The 15,262-nt window shown below is 39.0% G+C and overlaps 1 protein-coding gene across 4 annotated transcripts in view; it reads right to left on the minus strand.

The window, feature by feature from the left end:
• Positions 1-15,262, minus strand: part of PATJ (PATJ crumbs cell polarity complex component) — a 382,417-nt gene that overhangs the window by 56,305 nt on the left and 310,850 nt on the right. The gene's annotated exons all lie outside the window — the stretch shown is intronic.

Below are 15,262 nucleotides of genomic sequence, written 5' to 3' on the forward strand. Positions count from 1 at the left end.
CCGGCCCTCAGTCCAGCTCCCCAGAAACAACCACCATCAACTAACTCAGTTTCCTAAGGATCCTTCCATATGAATTTGTACCTATATATCATATTCTAGGCTGGAAAATCCCATGGACAGAGGAGCCTGGTGGGCTAGAGTCCATAGGTATCACAAAGAGTCAGACATGACTGAGCTGACTGAGCACCCAATTATTTACATGTTTTGATAAGACTATTTAAAAAAATATTCAACTGCTATGTTCATACAATTTTCCTCCCTTTCCCCCCTCATATTGATCAAGAAGTCAAGCTTTGAAATTCCTTGCCTCAGGGATTTTTGTGGTGTTTCAGCTTCTGAAAACTGAATACACCAGAAGTCACCTGGTTCTTTCCACTGCTTATAAAACTGAAACGAAAGTCACTGAAAAGGCGATGGCAATCAGGTGCTAGGTGTGCCGGCAGACCGCTGCGAGAAGGAAAGCACTTTCTTGTGTGTGCTTCTCTGGGTGCCTTTGTTTTTGTTGGGGGTACAGTTGTTTTTGTACAATTGTACAATGCTTTACAATTTCTGCTGTTCAGCGAAGTAAATCAGCTGTGTGTATACACATATCCCCTCCCTCGTGGGTCTCCCTCCCCGCCATCCCACCCATCTAGGTCACCACAGAGCATGAAGCTGAGCCCCCTGCACTATGCAGCAGGTGCCCACCAGCCATCTGTTTGACATATGCTAGTGTATACAGCCAGCGCCGCTCTCCCAAGTCACCCCACCCCTCCTCCCACCCCCATGCCCACATGTCCATTCTCTATGTCTACATCTCTATTCCTGCCATATAAAGAGGTTCATGTGAGAGAGATGGGCAACCAGACCACCTGACCTGCCTCTTGAGAAACCTGTATGCAGGTCAGCAAGCAACAGTTAGAACTGGACATGGAACAACAAACTGGTTCCAAATAGGAAAAGGAGTACGTCAAGGCTGTATATTGTCACCCTGCTTATTAACTTACATGCAGAGTACATCATGAGAAATGCTGGGCTGGAAGAAGCACAAGCTGGAATCAAGATTGCCAGGAGACATATCAATAACCTCAGATATGCAGATGACACCACCCTTATGGCAGAAAGTGAAGAGGTACTAAAAAGCCTCTTGATGAAAGTGAAACAGGAGAGTAAAAAAGTTGGCTTAAAGCTCAACTTTCAGAAAACTAAGATCATAGCATCTGGTCCCATCACTTCATGGCAAATAGATGGGGAAACAGTGGAAACAGTGGCTGACTTTATTTTTGGGGGCTCCAAAATCACTGTAGATGGTGACTGCAGCCATGAAATGAAAAGACGCTTACTCCTTGGAAGGAAAGTTATACCAACCTAGATAGCATATTAAAAAGCAGACACATTACTTTGTCAACAAAGGTCCATCTAGTCAAAGCTATGGTTTTTCCAGTGGTCATGTATGGATGTGAGAGTTGGACTATAAAGAAAACTGAGCACCAAGGAATTGATGCGCTTTTGAACTGTAGTGTTGAAGACTCTTGAGAGTCCCTTGGACTGCAAGGAGACCTAACCAGTCCATCCTAAAGGAAATCAGTCCTGTGTGTTCATTGGAAGGACTGATGCTGAAACTGAAACTCCAATACTTCGGCCACCTGATGCAAAGAGTGGACTCATTGGAAAAGACCCTGATGCTGGGAAAGATTGAGGGCAGGAGAAGGGGACGACAGAGGATGAGATGGTTGGATGGCTTCACCGACTCAATGGACATGGGTCTGGGTGGACTTCAGGAGTTGGTGATGGACAGTGAGGACTGGCGTGCTGCGGTTCATGGGGTCACAGCGGTTCATGGGGTCACAAAGAGTTGAACATGACTGAGCAACTGAACTGAACTGTATTATTTTTCTAGATTCCACATAAATATTTGCAAATGAAGCAACTGAGAAGGGATTCATCTCCAAAATCTACTAACAGCTCATGCAGCTCAATGACAAAAAACCCCCCAAACAATCCAATCAAGAAATGAGCAGAAGACCTAAAGAGACATTTCTCCAAAGAAGACATATAGATGACCAAGAGGCACATGAAAAGATGCTGCTGCTGCTGCTGCTGCTGCTGCTGCTAAGTCGCTTCAGTCGTGTCCGACTCTATGTGACCCCATAGACGGCAGCCCACCAGGCTCCCCCGTCCCTGGGATTCTCCAGGCAAGAATACTGGAGTAGGTTGCCATTTCCTTCTCCAATGCGTGAAAGTGAAAAGTGAAAGTGAAGCCGCTCAGTCGTAGTCCGACTCTTCATGACCCCATGGACTGCAGCCTACCAGGCTCCTCCATCCATGGGATTTTCCAGGCAAGAGTACTGGAGTGGGGTGCCATTGCCTTCTCCACGAAAAGATGCTAAACATCATTAATTATTAGAGAAATGCAGAAAAACGCTTTTGAATGGAGACTAGAAATGGAGATCTGTGTGTCCCCTGAGAACTGAGGAATTGAGCCCTGCACTGCCCACTGTCCCCCCATTCCCTGCCACACCCACCCACACACAAGTTGCAAGAAGCTGCACACAATGGTCAAGGGCAGGGACTCTAGGTGTAACGGACCCACCTTGAAAGAAGTCCTGAGTCCCAAGCATCAGGGCCTGGAAGTGGCAGGACTTCTGAAGAGATCATCAGGCTAGGGCAAGCATGGCTTGGTGATTACCAGGGTGAACTGATGACAATGACCAAGGGTCCCCAGTGTCAGGGAGCTCTGTGACAGAACCAGAATCCTGACAGCTAATGGGCCTCCAAAAGGATTGACAATGATACTGCTTCAGTCCAGAAGTATAGAGACTCAGAATTAGAATTAAATTGACTTGAAGTAAATGAATGAAATATTTCTTACAAAATATGTAAGATAGGAAAAACCTCCAAATGGACGGCAAAGAGATCAAACCAGTCAATCCTAAAGGAGATCAAGCCTGAGTATTCATTGGAAGGACTGATGCTGAAGCTGACACTCCAATACTTCAGCCACCTGACACAAAGAGCCAGCTCACTGGAAAAGATCCTGAGGCTGGAAGAGATCGAGGCAGGAGGAGAAGTGGACGACAAAGGATAAGATGGTTAGACGGCATCACTGACTCAATGGACATGAGTCTGAGCAAGCTCCGGGAGATGGTGGACAGGGAAGCCTTGTGTGCTGCAGTCCATGGGGTGGCAAAGAGTCCGACGTGACTTAGTGACTGAATAAGAATGAAACTTGATTTTCAAAAAAAATAATAAAACAAAAATGAGTTTCCTATACAAATGCTGCAGAAACAGTAAAAGAAAACCAGAGGACTTGAACCAGATGACCAATCTAGATTCCAAATATCTTTCCAATATTAAAGGCTTTCATTTTATCACTGCACAGTTCTGAAAACATTTTTTATTATTATAACAGTTAGAGAGGCAGCACCAAAGAGCCAGGAAAGATTCCTTGCTCCAGACAATTTATATTTCAGACTCTGCATCAGCAAAAGATTTTAGACCAATCTTTGTTTTAACTCTGACTTATGAAATTTCCAGACCCAGGGAGCATTTATACCGCCAAGAGTTTGTTCCTCTGCACTGTTTCAGGGGAACAATTTTGAGAAAATTTGCTAGGTCAGTGGCTTCAGGCCATCCCAACAACACTGCCAAGATAACACTAAGGGACCATTTCCAGGAAGGTAGAAACCAATGCAGGGCCCTAGTTATACCCTGCGTAATGCTGGTTTTCAAAGCTTGATGGCCAAACACCCCATTTTCACTGGATTTGGGAGAATCAGACTGAATTCATGCTACACATGGCTTTTATAGAGCTGAATTTTCAGTATAAACTCCTTTGATCTTGGAACATTACAAAAGCCAAATGGGAAATTTCTCTTTGTTCATACTCAAAAAGAAGAAAAAGACCCACTGGAGCCTGAATCCAAAACTCTGAGATACTTTCTGGGTACTCAATGAATTGTCATACATAAAACAAATATACTGTTAATAGGCTCAAATAAGTGCTAAAATTACTTTCAATGATCTGTTTTTGGTCCATGAGTCTTTCTGGATTGAAAGCTCTCTTTCTTTCTATGAACTTGACTACTGCTGAGGTTTTAAATTCATCAGTGATAACACAAGAAAATGTGAGACAGTCTGACCTGATGACAGAAAAAGGTCACATTTCTTACCATGTGCCCTTGTGTACCCAAAGTGCTCTATGAAGCTGTGGTTCTCAATAGTTGTTTTAAATGGGGGTGATAGAGGTGAGAGGTAGAGATTACCAGCTCAATTACAAATGTGGGCTAGTGAATTGGAAAAAAAAAAAAAAAAGGATTTCTTTTTCAAAACTTATACAGTTCATAGCACAGAACAGAATAGTAAAATAGATATTGGTTTGGGATATTTTAGGCATCTATTTGACAAGGCTATATTAAAATTTTACTTATTGCTTTAAAAAAAAGTATGATTAGATGAATAGTGGGTCATTGATGAAGGATTGACCTTTATTATGTTAAATGAAAATCTGGAGTTGATTATACACATGATTCTTATCTGCTCATTGTATTCTCCTAATTTTAATGCTCTTCAGCTATTCAAGCAAAACTGTTCGTTGGCACAGTTCTGAGTGCCTTCTCCCCCACCAGCTGCACACCTCCCCTCACTTCCTATCTTTGCGTATTTAAATAACGTTCCATGTCAGCTATACTAAAGGACTTTGGACATCAATGTTATGTTTAACTTATGTATTCATCTAAACACTTACCCACGATGTTGTGATTATGGCTGGTAAGTGACATTCTTCAGACCTAATTTATTTAGAATATGTTGAGGAAAAAAAAAAATCTGGGAGCAGCAATAACTGAAGAAAATTGAACGCATGAGCTTTTGTCAGAGAATTGGCTCTGCACATTTTATGTATTTACCAAGAGGAAGCTGACAACTTGTTACTCCTGAACTTGCTGCAGTGAAGATTTTGGTTGTGCAGGACATGAATCCAGTGGCAGGTTGTCCAGAACGGCAGATTCACATCATGCTCAGGTATGCGTCAGTCCCTTCCCAGAAGTAATTTGTTCCTCACCTGGACTAGGTCACCTGATACCTGCCATTGTTTTGTCTGTCTGATTCACTGTCTGCTTCCTGATTCAGCAGACAGCATCACTGGCTCAGGGAGTCTATCTACCAGTACCAATGACTTCTTTTACATTGTATCGGTTGTTTATTTTTTGTTATTAAGCTGTCTGTGTTCTTCATATATATATATATAATTGGAGTATAAATGCTTTTTACTGTTGTGTTAGTTTACATTGTACAGAGAAGTGAATCACTATATGTATGCATATATCCCCTCCCTCTTAGACCTCCCTACCACCTACACAACCTATTAATCATTTCCCTGTCGGTGGGTTGCTGGCTTTTGCTGAAAGAAGCTGTAGAGACAAATGATTATGAGCTAGGCCTCTGGAGTCAAACTTAGTCCAAATCCTGGTCCTGCTACTTCTGGCCCATAGGAAAACTGTTAACCTCTCAGCTTTCTCATTTTATATGGTTTAAGCAATATTACCTATACATAAAGCTTCATGTAGAATGCCAGCACACAGTAAGGAAGTGGTAACATCTCACTTACGTAACATCTGTGCCAAAGAGGCCACACACTTTCCACTTGTGCCATTTAGTCCTCATAACAACTAAGCAAGTTCAGCATTATTAGTCTCATGTACAGTTAGGGAAAAGAAGGCTCAGAAGGGTCAGACCTGACCAGGTCTTGGCAGCCTCTAAGGAGGAAAGGTGAAACTGCAATTTGGGATGACTATTTAACACCCAAACCTGTGTTCCTACCACTACTGCAAGCTTCTCATCTGCTTTAAATATCTTACTTTGTATTTGTCTAAAAACGAACTTGGGATTTTCCGAATGGCATCAATTCTGTTGAAATACTTGTCTCCTTCCTTCCTGCATCTTTTTAGTCCTCTTTCTGTGGACCCGTATTATTCACTGAACAATTTTTTCTATTGGAGTAGAAATTACTATTTCTATATAATGTATCACATTATATACAATGTATCACATTATATACAAGTGATAAATCAATGTTTAAAATAAAAAGGGTTCAATCCAAGACAACAGATTAATTTCTCCTAACCAATGGCAGACTTGAGAATCATTTATAGATAACCAAGATTGATATACATATATATATATATACACATATATATGTATATATATAAACTAATTTCCTCTTGGTAGTTGTGTGACTTTCATTGGGACAATAGAAATTTAAGTAAGATGGCCTGTTTACTTACTGCCTGAGATAAGACCAATAGTTTCCCGTGGATACTCTAAATTACTCATTTGACTTGCCAACTCTAGAGCCAGAGAATTTGAAACAGTGAGTTGGAGAGCCTCTTAAATAATGGGTTTCCCCCAAACAGAAGGGCAAGATTTCAGAGACACAGGAAAATCTTCTGCATAAAAACTTCTCTCTCACCAGCCTGTATCTGAGACATGTCTAACTTGAAAAAAAAAAAAAAAAAAAGCCTTTATTCCACAATTAGGGATAACATTAAAAAAACAGACAGCCAGAAAGAGCTGGTTAGGGGATTCACCACATTGTTTAAGGAACCACTGTCCTAATGTCTCCATTCCTAAAAGAATAGTATTTATTTATTTTAAAATATAAAGAAAATTCATACATGTATTAGACCCAAAATAACATACACTGAGAAGTTTCTCTCCAGCATCTGTACTTCACTCAATTTCCCTAACCAGAAACATACAGTAATAAGTTTCCTATATATTTTTACAGTTATTCTATATATCTATATTTGGAAAGTACCAACGGTACAAAATGTTTGAAGGCTGTACCCTCTTTAAGCTCCCTCCTTTGTTTCATGAAATTCTACTAGAGCCAGCCAAGAGTCATCTCTTCTTTCAAACTTTCCCTGACTCTCTTGCCTGGTTAAGTGGATCAACCTGTCTGGTGGTCACTACTACACCTTAGTATTATTGAAATTACGGTATCGTGATGGCTTGTTCATAGACCTAGGTCCTGTACCACCTCCTACCCTCAGTGGAACCCTTCCAGATGGGAACTGTTACCAACTCCTCTCTATATCCTGGTGCTGAGCCCAATGTAAGCCTTCAATAAATGTTTGCTAAATGATTATCAAGAAGTTAGTTGTAGATAGAAAAAGGCATCAAAATGACCCAGAAAGAGGAGGCTGGCAGGGTTAGCATGTCATAATCTTACTCTAACCCAAACAAGTTTCTGATGGTAAAAGTGATACACAACCAAAATATCCATTACAAATGGATATTAAATCCATCTGAATTTCCAAAAGATTTACTTCAGCTTGGAGAGCAATTTTACAAAGCCAAGTATGGGGGACTTAATTATCACAGAGCCCCACAAAAATCACAAACACCTCCAGGGGGATTTAAACTGAATTGCTGGAAAAGAATTTCACAGCACACAGTAACATATTCTTGAATAGAGTCAGAGTCATCAGACATTTCAGCCCATCAATCACCATTGTCTTTACTGTGTAAGCTGCCAACAAGTTGATAAAGTAACTCATAAACACACCAACCACTCTAGCAAAAGAAAGTTTTACTGTAGTCACAATAGGCCTATAACACTTAAAGAAGCCATGTGTTAGAAAAATTAAGGATCTCCTGGGAACTGAAGCACCTTTGTACGGGTGAACTATTTCCATAGAATGACATTTTACAGTTTTCATTTCTAGGTATTCAGTGGATTGTTTTAACAAGCATTTTAGGATGAAACTTTGATAAGGAATTGTATAACAGATATTATTATTGGGTTGGCCAAAAAGTTCACTTCGTTTTAAGTAATAATAAGACACATTTTCCATTTTTACCAAGGACTTTATTGAACAACATATTCACTGAACCAACTGGTCAACTCAATATAAAGAACTGTATAAATATGGCTTAATTTTACTGCTTGAAGGCACATTTAACTTAATTTTGATCACTCTGGAATTAAACTTAAACTTTGTCATACTCATAAAAGTTCCCATATCCACTCCCAAGGGACATTTTAACTACAGGAAAGTTTCATATTAAACTTCACATTTAGGTGGAAAATATATTTACCAATAATCCATAAAAATGTTATATCCTTTTTTCCTGCTTTATGGGGAAAAAATCCCTCCTAATAAGAAAGATCTATGAAGACTAAAAGAATAATTTAAAATGTTATATATAAAATGGGCTTTTTTGTCCTTTGGCAGAAGTGATGGTTCATATCTGCAGCCTTAGAGGATTAATGCTCCTTTTAAATATCATTTAATAAAGTTCCCCTCTATGGCTGTCAACGTTCAAAAATCATGCAGACATGTCTTCTATACTATAGACCACCTTCTCAGCAGGAAAGTCAAATCAATGGGTAGTAAAAGGTGCAAACCAAAACTACATTAAACTCTATATTGAAAAACACATGTAGAAGTATTAAGTTACTAATTTGTGATGTCTATGGCCATTACAGAGTTCAAAAAGAAAGTGTGGGTTGAAACTGCTAAAGTATATCTCACTTTGAGCAAAGTCAATAGGCTCCAAACTGTATTAATATAAATACATGGAGGAATGTTTAAGAACATGATTCTTTTCTATTATAAATCCTTTGTGACCATATTCTTTAAAAACCAAGCTTTCCTATTATATTTCAATTAGAATGTGATTTGAGCTTTGATGCAAAGAGGGGTTTAAAAAAAAAGGCAGTAGAGTATGGAAGAAGGACCCAGAAATAAAATGAGTCAAATTTTCTGACAGTTCTGCAGTAGCCAATTCTGCAAGAACCACTTTGTTCACGATACATCATTATCACTAAAGCACAGAGCTGAGCTACATGACTTTTAAAGTCATTCCAGCTCTAAAACTTTAGGACTTGATGAACCCAGCAAAGCAGAGAAAGTCTTTGTTTTACACAGATGTTTAGACTTTGCCTAGGAATAAGAACTCCTTCTAACTAATAGACCAGAAGAATCCCAAATCTTATAGGCTAAGAGAGATCAGAAAGATGGGAGCCGGATCACAGTGGATTAGTTATCTATTGCGGCAAAACACAGTGACTTAAAATGAAAGCTAACCATTTGTTTGTTCATAGTTCTGTAGGGTGAAGCTTAGGGCTGGGCTCAGCTGGACAGTTCTGCTCTACGCTGTGTTAGTTGGGCTCTCCTGGGAATTTGCAGTTAGGTTGGCTGGGGCTTAGCTGGGATGGCTGGGTCACTCTTCCTCCAAGCGCTACCTCCACATGGTATGTCTTCCTCCTGGAAGCCAGTCCAGGCTTGTTCTCACGGTGGCAGTATTTTAAGAGGACAAGAGCTAAGCAGCAAAGCCTCTTAATACCACCTGGAAGCCACAAAATGCCACTTTCACTACCACTGGCCAAAGCAAGTCAATGGGTCAGCTCAAATTCAATCTGTAAAGAGCTGCACAAAATTTCTGGTCAATTTTATCTACTGTAGACTTATCAAGTTGACCAGAGGACTCTTCCAGCCTGTAAACAATGGAAGTGAAGTTGCTCAGCCATGTGCTACTCTCTGTGATCCCATGGACTGTAGCCTACCAGGCTCCTCCGTCCGTGGAATTTTCCAGGCAACAGTACTGGAGTGGGTTGCCATTTCCTTCTCCAGGGGATCTTCCCAACCCGGGGATCGAACCCAGGCCTTCCGCATTGCAGGCAGACAGACGCTTTACCCCCTGAGCAACCAGGCAGCAACATATGGTGGAGTGGTCTTGGCTATGGCCATAAAAACCTGTGTTCAGATTTTAGCTCTGCCACTTATCATAACTTTGTGGTATTTCTATTAAGTTAGTTAACCTTTCTGGACCAGTGTTTTTATCTCTGTAAAACAGAACTCAAATTCTACATGCTAGAGTTTGAGGATGAAATAAGATTATATATGTACCTGAGGTTACAAAGTGTTGAACACAACTTAGCGACTTGAACAATAATGTCAAACAAAGTGTCAGGCAAATAGATGTTAAATAACTGCTAATGAGGGCTCCCAGTACATATATGTATAAGATTTAAGAGGCACATCTGGTATATGAAGGACAAAATACATATATGTCAGAGTGGTCAAAATTCATGACTCTAAGGATGAATGACACCAGTCTTCGCCCATTTTTTTTAATTTCTATTTTTTCTGTTATATTGGTAATCCTAGAAGATAACTGATTGCTTCTTTCCCAAGAAAGATTATGCAACAAGGATATTTTAGGTTATTTTTTTCTCAAGTCATGGACTGTTCAGGGCTAAGTTCAATGGACCATCCAAATGCCAATAAGATATAAACCAGATTATAAGACTCTTGTTCCTAAATATTTTTATTTTTCTATTTCAATTAAGTTGAAACATATTTTGTGTGGATTCCATATTTGCAAATTCCCCTACTTCCCCAAATACATGGTGCACTCGTGGTAATTTGTGGACATAAGCAGAGTGGGGAAACATTTTAGTTGCTAGATTCATTTGTTCACAGCTGAGGTATAACAAGGCAACATTATGCTTTCTTGTTTCAGCTCTCAGACCGGAAACAAGCTTCCTTTCAATAGTCTTTTTTAGTGCCATGTGTTTTGCATTTTTGTGCTGTTATGGGCCTGACCAAGAAAATACATGTGTTAGACAACCTTCACTCAATTATGAGTTATAGAGCTGTTTGCCATTCAATGTTAATGAATCAACAATATGTAGTGAATTAAGTATCTTTAATCAGAAACACACATAAAACAAAGTTATATATTTCTCATCTGTTAAAAATGTTGTAACCAGAGGTTGGAAGAGGAATCTAACCCTATCTTTCCTCTAGAAGTAATGGTTTAGTATTCATTAATTCAGGGTTTGCTGCATCTTTATACACCATAATTACCATGAATAACAAGAATTGACTATACTTCCTCCTTTTCCCTGGCGATACTTCACTACATCAAAACGGAGAAGCCTAACGTGAAACCTGATAAAAGTAGAAAGGCGGACAAATGCTATCCATAACAGAGATGGCAGGACTCATGTGGACAAAGGCAGTCCTCTGTTGTTCTTGCTACACTGAGGCAGTGGGTTGTAATCCAAGGTTGGAAGAATTAATGCACTTTTCTTATGCTGTGGCATGTATTATTATGCTTATATTCAGTGTGTTTTGTGGATCTATATTTTTTGAACCAATTACAAACGTAAAATGCAAAGATGATTCAAAACAAGTTGAAAAGTAACTAATCTTCCCCACTTTCAACAGACCAAGAATTTTTCCCCTTCTTTGACGCAAAAAGTATTTGACATGCCTTCATTGATTCATAAGAAGCAAGAAGTTAGGAGGTTACTTTCAATATCTCATAAGGACATGCAGGACCCAAGGCAGAATATAGTCAATACTTGTCATAGTTCCTTTAAGGCAATTTTTTTTTCATTTTACTTAACAATTTTATAATTTGGCATACATTTAATATACTGCTTTCCCACCATGGATACAATAAGATTATTATTTATGAAGAAGTACAGTATTTGTCAAATTGATGCAGCTTTGCTTGCCAACTTCAAATAGTGAATATATAATTGTTTCTGTTCAGAGAACCTGAGAGGGTTATAGTTATACAGGGGAAGCCAGCAAGAGTCAGAGGAACTTATCTATCATTCTTGGAATCACAGTTTTTAAAATCTGGATTCTCTATTCTGCTCACGTTTAAACAGAATTCACTACACAGATTTTCCAAGAATCTCAGAACAGTCTTCATAAAACTGCTACACAAGGAACGAAGAGTCTATTTACATCCTAATCTCAATTTCTTCATCTATTCTAATGTGCTTGGGGTAGGGTATGAAGATTTATACCTATCAACCTTTCCTTCAAAGTGAAGGAAAATGGATCACAGTGTTCAGTACCTGTTATTTTGGAACACGGATATATTCTCAGGTAATAAACTATAGACAACAAAATTAATCATTAAGTCAGCAATAGAGATAGAGGTTCTTTTGACATAAAAAGCAAGAGTAAGGATTAAATGATCGGTTACACAGCAAGCAATAACACCAGTATGTATGTATGTGTGTGTGTATGTGTGTGTGTGTGTGTTAAAGCAATGGACTAGGTAAGCTATCCTAAAACTCAAACTCAAGGATTGCAAATTCTTGCACACTATTTACAGAAAACTAAAATGTGGAATGAAAATCACAGCAATAAAATAGCTAACAGAAGAATTTCTCTGAATATATAAAAATGTTTCACATTTTAAAACTTTGAAAAGCTTTCTCTTCAAGCTCAGAAAAGAAACTGCTTTATATTTACTTAAAATGAAGTTCCTTTGCCAAGTCTGATTTAACAAAAAGTTGATACTCATCAATATGAATATAATTTTTCATACTGAAATATAGGTTTAAGGAAATGGTATAATATTTGCATTAAAGCTTATAAGTCCCTATAGTTCCATCTGGTACTTATTTATCTAAATTTTACTCAGCTTGCATAATATTTTTGCTTATGGTCATATTCTTTAAGATCAGAAATGCCCAAATCTGGAAATTCAGAGGCCCTATTCGTTAACATTCTTTCAGTGTGATTCATAGACATTTTGCAAACTTTGCTTTGATTTAAAATAAAACTAAGGTAATAAGATGTTTTGTATAAAAATATATGACTTAAGCAATAACAATAAAAGGAACTTGGCTTTAGGGGATTACACGCCAAAGCAAACCACACTCCTCATGAAATAGACTGTGCAAAGTTCATTTGAAGGGGAATAGCAAAATAAAACACTTAATCAAATATAAAATAGCTTTTTACTCTGCTTACTTTAAAAAATATCTAGTGCTTCAAGTTGCAACAGTCCTACAGTTAAACAGTCAGAAGCTGTAACAGCTAAACAATGGCAAGTGACATGCTGAAGTCTTAAACCAAGTCACTTTAGAACCTGACACATGGTTTCAGCTAAAGGACAGATATTCTTCACTTCAGTTTCTAGATGGAAGAACTTCACTACATAGTATCCAAATTGGAGAGTTCTTCTACCATGACGCTACTTGCTAATGTATCTCTGCCCTAGAGAACTTATGTTCAACAAGAATGAATTAAATTGGTACTAAATCAGGAAGTGACAAAAAAAAAATACAGGTATAGGAGAGAAATTACAAGATTCTGAATATGACATTCCCAGTCTTTTTTGTCATTGGTTGCTAAGTCATGTTCGACTCCTTTGTCACCTCATGCGCTGTAGCCCACCAGGCTCCTCTATCCATGGGATTTTCTAGGCAAGAATACTGGAGTGGGTTACTATGCCCTCCTCCAGGGGATCTTCCTGACCCAGGGATCAAACCTGCATCTCCTGCACTGGCAGGCGGACTCTTAACTACTGAACCACTTGGGAGGCCCAAGAAAGACTGCTGTTGTTTAAGAATACCTAAATTTTACAATCTATCCTGGGAATCCACTGACCTCATTTACAAGAGGATGGTACCAGGAATATAAAGATAAAACAACTGCTCTAGTCTAATCGTATTCCTCTTGCAAAGAGATAAGCTACCTCCAGACCCAGAAGAATACCAGTATAGCAACTAGGACTTATATTTACGAACGTTCCTTTGCAAAAATGATAACAATTACCAGTTTCCCTAAAACAAAACAACAGCACAGTAATTATAGAACCTTATTCTCTAGTTTAAAAAACTTAAGATTCCAAGTTTTAAGAAATTTGTGAGATAGGAATGCAAAGGGTGGGAAGATAATGCATTTTCTTATATTGTCATCATTTTGAAAAAGAGAATTAAAATGGTAAATGTTCCATCCTGATTAAAAACCAAAGCCTAGAACTTCCCTGGTGGGCCAGTGGCTAAGACTCCGCATTCCCAATGCAAGGGGCCGAGGTATGATCCATGGTCAGGGAACTAGATTCCATATGCCACAACTAAGACCTGGCACAGCCAAATAAATAAAATAAATACATCTTGAAAAGCAAAAAACAAACAAAAAAGCCTAATAATACTAATATTCTTGCAGAGTGGCCACCTGCGCTTGTCAAAATATTCCCTGAGATGGGGCACTCACTATTCCCAGGACGTTCATTTCATCTTTTTTTTTTTAATATAAATTTATTTATTTTAATTGGAGGCTAATTACTTTACAATATTGTATTGGTTTTGCCATACATCAACATGAATCCGCCATGGGTATACACGTGTTCCCCATCCTGAACCCCGCTCCCATCTCCCTCCCCATACTATCCCTCTGGGTCGTCTCAGTGCACCAGCCCCAAGCATCCAGTATCATGCATCAAACCTGGACTGGTGATTCGTTTCATATATGATATTATACATGTTTCAATGCCATTTCATCTTTGATCAGCTGATGCTTAGAAAGTTCTTCCTCAAAATAATGTGAAGCCTGTTTCTTACTGAGTCCCTTGGGAGAATCTGAATCGTTCTCATCGTTCATCCACAAGAAGATAACCTTATGTGTTTGCAGAAAGTCATCATTGTCCTTTCTGGTCTTCCCTTTTACAGTCTGTTCAATTATTCCTGAGATAATGTGGTTTCAACAATATTCTTGTGAACCACATAATTATGCCCCCAAATGAACAGAATACTCTAGCTTATAGTTAAAACTGGTCAGAGAAACACTCCAGACAGATTTAACAGTATGTGCAAAAGCTTTGCATCAAGAGGAAACAAGACACATTAAAGGAGCTAAATGAGGCTGACATGGCTGGAATTCACAGTGCGCATGATGAGGCCGGATGGAGTCATGTTTTTAAGTGCACAAGGCAAAATAAGGTGGAAGAAGCACAAGCTGGAATCAAGATTGCCGGGAGAAATATCAATAACCTCAGGTATGCAGATGACACCACCCTTATGGCAGAAAGTGAAGAGGAACTAAAAAGCCTCTTGATGAAGGTGAAAGAGGAGAGTGAAAAAGTTGGCTTAAAACTCAACATTCAGAAAATGAAGATCATGGCATCCGGTCCCATCACTTCATGGGAAATAGATGGGGAAACAGTGGAAATAGTGTCCGACTTTACTTTTGGGGGCTCCAAAATCACTGCAGATGGTTACAGCAGCCATGAAATTAAAAGACGCTTACTCCTTGGAAGAAAAGTTATGACCAATCTAGATAGCATATTGAAAAGCAGAGACATTACTTTGCCAACAAAGGTTCATCTAGTCAAGGCTATGGTTTTTCCAATGGTCACGTATGGATGTGGGAGTTGGACTGTGAAGAAAGCTGAGCGCCGAAGAATTGATGCCTTTGAACTGTGGTGTTGGAGAAGACTCTTGAGAGTCCCTTGGACTGCA

The sequence above is a fragment of the Bubalus bubalis genome, chromosome 6 (assembly GCF_019923935.1).
Source record: "Bubalus bubalis isolate 160015118507 breed Murrah chromosome 6, NDDB_SH_1, whole genome shotgun sequence".
NCBI classification, from domain to species: Eukaryota; Metazoa; Chordata; class Mammalia; order Artiodactyla; family Bovidae; genus Bubalus; species Bubalus bubalis.